The sequence below is a fragment of the Dryobates pubescens genome, chromosome 2, assembly GCF_014839835.1.
Source record: "Dryobates pubescens isolate bDryPub1 chromosome 2, bDryPub1.pri, whole genome shotgun sequence".
Taxonomy (NCBI): Eukaryota; Metazoa; Chordata; class Aves; order Piciformes; family Picidae; genus Dryobates; species Dryobates pubescens.
In genome coordinates this window covers 25521204-25529535 of record NC_071613.1, presented here as the reverse complement: position 1 = coordinate 25529535, position 8332 = coordinate 25521204, and the positions used below count along the sequence as shown (strand labels likewise).

The following is an 8332-nucleotide window of genomic DNA, read 5'->3' as shown; positions in this document are numbered from 1 at the left end:
CATATAAAGGTACAAGAAGGACTCCCAGCTGAAGTAAAATTCACCAGGGAAAAAAACATGAAAAAAAGGTATGTCAGAGGAAACAGTTGGAGTGTGGTGAGGTAAATTTAACATTCTCTGTTCCATGACAGTCTTAAGTCTGGTTGGTTTGCTGGGGCTTTTTTTGATGGAGAAAGGAGTAAATAGTATGCTGTAGGAAGGATGCAGAACAGATGGGAGTGGGAGATAAAGCAAAGAAGGTGGCTGGCGGGAGAGAAGTATTAGGGAGAGCAACGATGGCAACTAACTGATTGGGAGGAAGAAGAGAAAGCAATTACCAGGTGGAAACTCACGTTTAGGCTTGACCCCCTCCAAAGAAACAAGTGGCACTGGCCACTTGCTGTAGGTCTTTGGTAACTAGGTTCTTGAGGAAGTTTCTGCTGTCTTTCTTCCTAACTAGATACTCTTTTTTTGGGCATGGAGGTGGTGGGAGCAGCAGGCTAGCATGGAAAGCTCAAGCACTCAATTTTACTTTCACCAGATCCATGTGACTAGAGAGGGAAATTAGCTGGAGTGTTGTGATGGCTGTTTCCTGCTTAAGAACATAGAAAACGGTACCATTCCTGACAATCAAGAAGCAGAGTTCAGCTAAAGATGAGGTGGAGGTAGGCGGGAAGTTCTGTAATTGCTTTTTATTTAAGTCTTTATGAATTAGCTCTGCCAATTTTTAAAAAATGTATTTATTTTTTACTTCAAATGGTTTCTAAGTAAACTTTTCAGCTGCAATGACAGTGAAACCAGATGAGGCTATATACAGTTGGACGTAACATATAAGAATAATACTTTCTCTTCTTAATCTCTGAGCTCTAATTTACATGAACAATGACAAGGTTTAATTTTCTGTCATTATGCACAGGTTAGCCTAGACTGGGTATTAATAGATACACGTATTCACACCCACAACCACTAGTACTGCATCAATCACACTTTGAAGATCAAACTTACACTTCATGGCAACTTTTAGGGCATAATTTTATTCTCTGATTTCCTTTTTTAAAAAAAAAAAAAACAAACTACTTCATCAATGCAGAAAGAATTGGAGACAACCAACACAGCCAGGCAAGTAGCCTCTGCAGTTTGTAGCCAAGAGAATGAGTCTGTAGTAACCCGGCCCTTAGTGTTGAGGATAGGGGAACAGGAGACATGGGTAGAGGACAGAGGTAGGGTCCCTCTGGGGTCTGTTACATTTAGAAGCTGCAGTGACAACTTAGGCAAAATGTTTGTAACTCGTGCATGACCAAACCATCTGCCAGCTGTCCTAGAAATGAGAGGCCACACGAGAGAGGCTGGCTGCCCACAGGTGGGTCCTACACTGTCGGCTCCTCATCAGGTCTACTGAGGAACTTGTAGCCTTTGCAAATATTACCTTGACAGCTACACAGATGGCATTAGTAAACTCCTAGTCCTAAAGCACTTACACAGAAATATCTCTTGACACTTTGCATCATTTCTTAAATTATACATACATAAGCACGTACATGTGAACACACAACCTGGCCCTGCATAAGGATATGAGGAAACCCAAAACCTCGCCAACTAGAGAACAACAAACAAGCCCACAAGCCAATATAGGCTAAAAATGAAACAAAAAGTGCTTCAACTTTATGCAGAAGTGGTGCTCTTCTTGCCACTGGTGTTCTTAGGTGCATATTAGAGACAGAATCTTCTCAAGCTTCAGCTCTTCTCCAAGGCAGGCCATGCTGCCTGTATGCTTGAGCTGAGAATAATCAAAGTATAATGTTTTTTGTAAGCTGAAAGTAGTAAATTAATCTCCTTGAAAAATAAAGTAAGGCTGGAAAACTTAAGTTAATAGGTTGTTTTTGCTGATGGAACAGTCAGATTAATTCTGCCAAGACCTGACCACACTGCTCACAGCTTGGGAAAAAAAGCAAGTGTAGGGGTTAGATCAATATGGCAAGGGTATTTATATGGGTGGCCCTTTCAAATGGAAATGTAATTGCTAAAAATCTTAAAAAGGGGGGAAAAAAAGGAAAAAAAAAAACAGTGTTTGTTTACTACCATGTGTATGTAAATGATGAGAGAGGGACAAAGCTGTTAGCAGTTCCTGTCGGGTCCCAGAATTTATGTAAATCCAGACAGCTGAACTAGAAGAGTTCATTTTTCTTTAAGGAAAACCTGGAAATTTAAAAACAATGTAGCAAAAGCCAGGTAATCAAAACCACCAGAAGGGTGCTAGGATGGCTGCCTACAAACAGGAATGTAGTGTTTCGTATTGTCTTAGTAGAAACTCCGTGAAAGCTAAGCAATGAGCTCCCATGAATTTAATTGTCTATGAGCATGTCATAGTGACTGCACTCCAGGGCCCTGGCTGCTACCAGAGGTGTGAAACTGGATCACTGTACCCACAGGGCTGGTACCATTAACTTCCTTAACTCTGTGTAAGCTCAGGGCTCCACCTTTGTGAAGTACAAGAAGCCTCTGCAAACTGTACTTGGATGGGGGAAGAGGTTTGAACACTGTGCAGGTGGATTTCACTTCAGACAGAATGGAACTTCTTGGACCACCATGGTGACTTACCTTCAACAAAAAGTTAACAGCCACTACAAAAAAGGGAGTAATATTTGATATACAGGTATAAGGTGTACACAGGAAGTTCTACCTCAACATGAGGAGAAACATCTTTCCTGTGAGGTTTGCAGAGCACTGGAACAGGGTGCCAGAGAGGCTGTGGAGTCTCCTTCTCTGAGACTTTCAAAACCTGCCTGAACGTGTTCATGTGTGGCCTGCTACAGGTGATCCTGCTCTGGCAGAGAGGTTGGACTGGTTTTGCTCTAGAGGTCCCTTCCAACCCCTGTTGATCTATGATGTGGTGATATTTGACACTTTCCTTGACCATTCTTCCATGCAGCCTGGGACAGTTATCTAATGCTTCTCAGGCGGGATATTCTCATTGGTGCATGCCTCATTGGTATCCCCAGTTTGAGCTTTCCAGTATCAGCTGATGTACAGATGCTAAGATATTTTGCTTCCTGGGATATGAAACATTTGCAGTGCTCACTTCTTAGTTTTAAGCATTGTGCTAGTTGATGGTAAAACAACAAAACACAAGTGAAATGAGAGCTTGGCTTGGCCAATCAAGAAACTGCAGCTACAAAAAAGACTTGACAGTTCAATAGAGTAATTCTTCAGAAAACAGAAAGATCAATTATATGTTGAATGGTTGCTAGGAAAGCATGGGTAAAGGTATGTATGCTGAACTTTTTTTTTTTCCCCCCCAGGGAAAGATTTTGAACTATGTTCTTCCCATTTTTTTTTTCTATCTTGAGTTGGCTGTTTTCTATGAAAAACGGTGTACTCAGAAACTATTTTTACAGACAATAAAAAGGAGTGGGCTCTTCTGTGCAGAAAAGTTGACCAAAAAAATTAATATTCTATTAAAATATCGTATTTCTACCATAGGTTGATTTTTTCTATTGTATTTCTAGTTAATTAATCTCCAATAGCACCCTGTGCATTTAAGAATTCCCAGTTTCAGGTATGTCAAAATATCTAATGAAAGACAACAGAAGAATGTAGAACTGCTTTGTTTATAAGGTAAAGAATTAACTTCTAAAGAATGCATCACTGATAGCTGTTTCTCACTGGTTCTGTCCTCCATTTCATGTTTCCCATAGCCAAATTAAACTAGATTTGAGTAACCCGGCGTTCCACCTGTGGACCGAACTGTATGCAGCAGTGATCAAGGAGAGACAGGAGAAGAGAGGAGTTTGCTGCACTTTAAGAGCCAGCAGTCCAGCACTGTGTGGAGGTCTCTTCGCTGCGTGCTGGTCCTCAGACACACGCGGCCACGAGGCGCCGAGCGGAGGACAAAGTCATTAGATGGAAAGGGACGGTGCTAAGCAAAGGCTCTATTGCAGTCTTGGCTCCCCTCCAACTGGTCCTACAGACCAGCCTGTGAGCGCGCAGACGGGACGCTGGTGCTTTGCCCAAGCTGGCAACGGAGGATCCCTGTCTACCTGGGACTTCAAGGCTGAGGGGTCCCAGCCTGCCCGGCCGAACCAGTCTGGAGATACAAGCCTTGCTGCGGGCTCCCATCTCTCCTCCTAGGCCGGCTGTTCCGGCGAGTGCCGGCTTTCCCCGCCGCCGGCCGAGATGCTGCGTGCCCAGCGCTGACATGGCTGCCAGCTGCTGGAGCCCCCAACTCGCGAGGTCGCCTAGGCGATGGGCCGCGCGCCACGGGGCGGGGTCTGGGGGCAGGGCGGGGCCTGATTGGTTCCCTTCCCCCCACGCCCCCGCCGGGATGGAAGAGGTGGAGGGGGGAAAGGAAAAAAAAGCGCTGTGGCTATAAATAAACCGCGCTTCCTGATTGGCCGGAGGGAAAAATGGTTGCACCACGTGACTCTCCATCTAAAAATTCCAAGATGGCGGATCCCGTCACGGGCTGAGTCCGTTGGTGGCGTGCGCGCCGCGGTGTCCGCGCCGAGGCCATCACCGTCACAGATTCCCCGCCTCGGCTGTCGGTACTCAGGTCAGTACGCGGCGCCTCTCCGCCTCCCAGCGCCAGGCCGCGCACAGCGCCGTACGGCTGCCCGCGGTGCGGCCCCTTTAAGGCCGCGCGCTATTCTGCCCATCGGCCTTTGATTGCAATGAGGCCTCTCGCGGCCGCCGGGTTCTTCCGAAGCGCGGTGGCTGTTTTCCCTTTGCGCTCCCACCGTGGAGCGCGGAGGGTTCCGGAGGGGGAGGTGATGAGCATCTCCCACCGCCAATCGGATTCGCCTCATGCCCTCGTGGCGGGTGGATTTGAGCTGCTCGGCGGCTCCTGCTGCGGCCTGATTGGGCGACGTGCTCGGCGGGGCGTGGCTGTCGTGCGCCTTCACTAGGCATGGGCGTAAGCCGCGCGGTGGGCGGGGCGGAGGGCGTGGCGGGCAGCACTCCCGCCCATTCAGCGCGCCGGGCCTCCTAGGCGCTCGCGTTTTTGTGAATGAGGCGGGCGGAGCCGGCGCTATCGCACGCTCCACTCCTCCCTCTCTGGCTCCACCCCGCCCGTCCTTCTCGAGCTGCCGTGGCTCCTCCTTCTAACTCCCCCCCTCTTCCCCCCTCCCTCCCCCCCCCCCCCCCCCCCCCCCCCGGCGAGCAGCGCCGCCGCCGCCTCGGTGCTGCGCGGGGCTCGGCGGGGAGCGATGCGAGCAGCAGTGAGTGCCTCGGGCGGCAGCCGGGCCGGGCTGGGCCGAGCCGGGAGCGCGGGCTGTTGCGAGGGCGTGGGCCTGGGGGCGGTGGCGGGGCGAGGGGGCTGGCCGGGTGCGTTAGGGCTGGCGCGGCGGCCCTGCGGCGGAGGCGACGCCCGCGGCGGGGCCCTGCAGCGCCGAGCGGACTGCGGCCCGGGGTCGGTTCTTTCCTTCCCTTTCCCGGGAATAACGCGGGACTTGGAAAGTTTCTGTTGGGGCCGGCTCCGCCTGCGGCCCCACCGGAACGCGCTTCACGCCGGGCCCGGGGCTGCCTGATGGGGCAGAGGCTCTCGGGCTGGGCCAAGGAGGGCTCACTGACCCCCGGGACACCACAAAACCAATAAGAAACGTTTTTGGTGTTTTTTTGGTGTGCTTTGTTTTGGTTGGTTTTGGTTTTTTTTATTTTATTTTTTAAACTAGGAGGAGAAGCCGGGGGGTTTTCTTCTCAGCATCACCGGGCGTTTTGGAAGTCCTAGGGTAACGCTGGGCTGCGAGGGAAGATGACAGGTCCAAGCCGAGGCAGGGCTCGGGCTTCGGTCGCAGGCTATGACTTCTTCCCTCAAAATACGCATTTTGGGGAGCTGCTGGTGGTGAATCGAAAGCGTGCGCCGTTCCTAAACGTGAAGTGTTGGCTTGTGCGACGAGAAATTAACAACAATAAAAAAAAAAGCTTCTGCTGCGTTCGGAGGAGCGCGAAGGGAGGTGTTGCTGAGCAGTTGTGTGTGGGTTTTGCTGCAGGAATTTATCAGGAGAAATGCTGTGCGATTTCGGCTCCTTACATGTTATCTTTTTGAGTGTTTGTGGGGTGGGGAGCGCAGTAGGGCATCTTAAGCAAGCAAATGTATTTACATAACAATTATGTGACATTATAGCTCGGTGCCGAGTGTCATTTAAAGGGAAGTAAACCTGTCCTTTATTCAAAACACTTGCGTAATTGTTTTGTGCAGCATTTGGTGATAGTGGAAGGTTGTTTTTATTTTTCGGTTGCTTGCTTGTCAATAGCCTCCTCTGGAAGATTTGCATAAATTAGGATTGTGAGTCCAACCGCTTGTTTTCTGCCCACGAGAGCGGATTTCACTTTACAGGCTTGCCTAATATTCCAGAGTGGATTATAACTCTACAAATGTTCCCAAGAAGTGAGATCTGTGTTGGAAAGGTGTGGGTGGTTTCAGGATGTGAAAATCGCTTGTAAATTTGGGATGAGGCATGCGGCTCAGGGTGGTGGAGCAGGGTGCAGGCACTCTCAGGTGTTCTCCATTGCTTCTCAACAGCTGCATTCTGTGGACTTCATAACGCTAATTTGAGACTAAAGAGAGAGAGCAAGCATTATTTTGGCCCTCTGTGCTACGGTGAATTTCACTGTTGAGTGAATAACCTCCTTGCCAATGCATTTTGATTTACTGGTGTTATGTTCTCTCAATAAATGGGACTCGCGCTGTATTTGCTGCTGTCAGAATGCTTTTGGTTGTTGCCAAAAGCTACCTGGAGTTAATTATCCGAATTGGACTTCTTTTTTTTTATTTTTATGGTAACATTTTTAAAAGCTAAGGAGCTCTGAAGTTTATATAATAATCTGGCTCTTGGCAAGGTTTGGGTTATTTTTGTGTAATGCGGTCTGTCGCGGCACTGAGTTTTAATCGTTTCTGATGTTACTGCCACCGGTGTATGGAGTTTTCAGCCTAAAAGCTGCTGTTGTCACTCCACAGCCTCTCTGAAAGAGTTAAGAGGGCACTGAATTAAGAAAGCTCAGCTGCTTGTATACAAATATACAGCAATTACAAGGCAACAAAGTTATTGCAGAATCCTACTGTAACCATGGCAACCTGTTCACTCAATTACATTTGGAAATGTAAAATGCCACCCAGTTAGAAAGAGTAAGTTTTAGCGACTGCAGATTTTCTGTATAAAGCAAAATGTGTGGCTTTCCAGGTTTATATGCTTTGCTTTATCTTTGGATGGCATGTTTTAGCATGTGCATCTGAGAATTTCTGTTGCTGGTATTAAGCTGTGCCCTTGTTTGTCTGGATGTAAGGGGGGGGGAAGAGAAAAATCCCCAAATTTTTGAGTCTTTAAAATTCAACTTTGTTACCCTGTAATTTCTCTGGTTATGTTTCAGGAATAGGCTTTAAAAAATAGGCAGATTAGAAAATGCATGGAATACATTCTGAAAATTACCTCAGAATAGCAGAGGAATTTGTCATTTACTTAATGGGATGGCAGCGTTGAAGAAAAGCGTATGTGTGGCATGAAAGCTTTTATTCCTTTGGGAGGAAATGTTTGTTGAGCAGTCACTGTTCATGTAGTGCTATCTCCAACAGACTGTGTTAAAGTAGAGGAAAACTGGCAGGTGTGAGCTACTGAACCTTTGCTCAGCGCCAAGAATGAAGAAGTTTTCAGGAAGCCTAGGGTTCATGCTTCAGACCTAAGTTAGTAGATAGCAGGTTTAGTATGCCAAGATGCTGATGTGCAATGCTGATGAACTCCTTAGTGGGAGTTAGTTTCATTTATTGCTTGCTTTTTGATGGTGGCTTACTAGGAAAAAGAATAAAAGCAGAAAAAGTAGTTTATTGCCCATGTTGATGTCTGTGTTGGTCAAAATGCAGCTTTCTACTTCAGCAAAGCTGTGTTTCACAGACAGTGTCCCATTAATGCAGAAAAGGGGAAAAACTCAATGCACTTAAAAAGATTGGGCTACAAGTGATACCTTTACAGATACCTGAAAATCAATGAGCTTCTGAAGAAGTTATCTAGTGTGGTGGGTAACCTAGTAACAGGGGCTGATAGGAGATGTTTAGGTGGATGCAGATTGCCGTGGATTGTCTTGAAGAAATGCATTCTGCCCACATCTTCATGGGCTTGAATTTCAGGCTGCCTCCCGAGAACTTGGGTTGTCTGGATTGGGAAAGATTTGCAGGTGACATGGACCTCTGTTAGATTATGGATGGTTTTGGAAGGAAGCTCTGTCCAACCTTTTGGGTCTTTCTGCTTTCACCATGAGCAGGTAGATCGCCTGTCTTGTGGTTTGCACATTCCTCAAAAGCAGCAGCTTGAGCAAGTATAACCTTCTGCTCCCATGGCAGATGCTTAATTTTCCCTTCACCTTCTAC

The 8332-nt window shown here is 47.5% G+C and overlaps 1 protein-coding gene across 1 annotated transcript in view; it reads left to right on the top strand.

Moving 5' to 3' along the window:
- Positions 1–4404: 4404 nt before the first annotated feature.
- Positions 4405–8332, top strand: part of HDAC4 (histone deacetylase 4) — a 264688-nt gene continuing 260760 nt past the window's right edge. The window contains exon 1 of the mRNA XM_054172206.1: positions 4405–4528. The gene's annotated coding sequence lies outside the window, so the exon portion shown is untranslated. The remainder of the gene's footprint in view (positions 4529–8332) is intronic.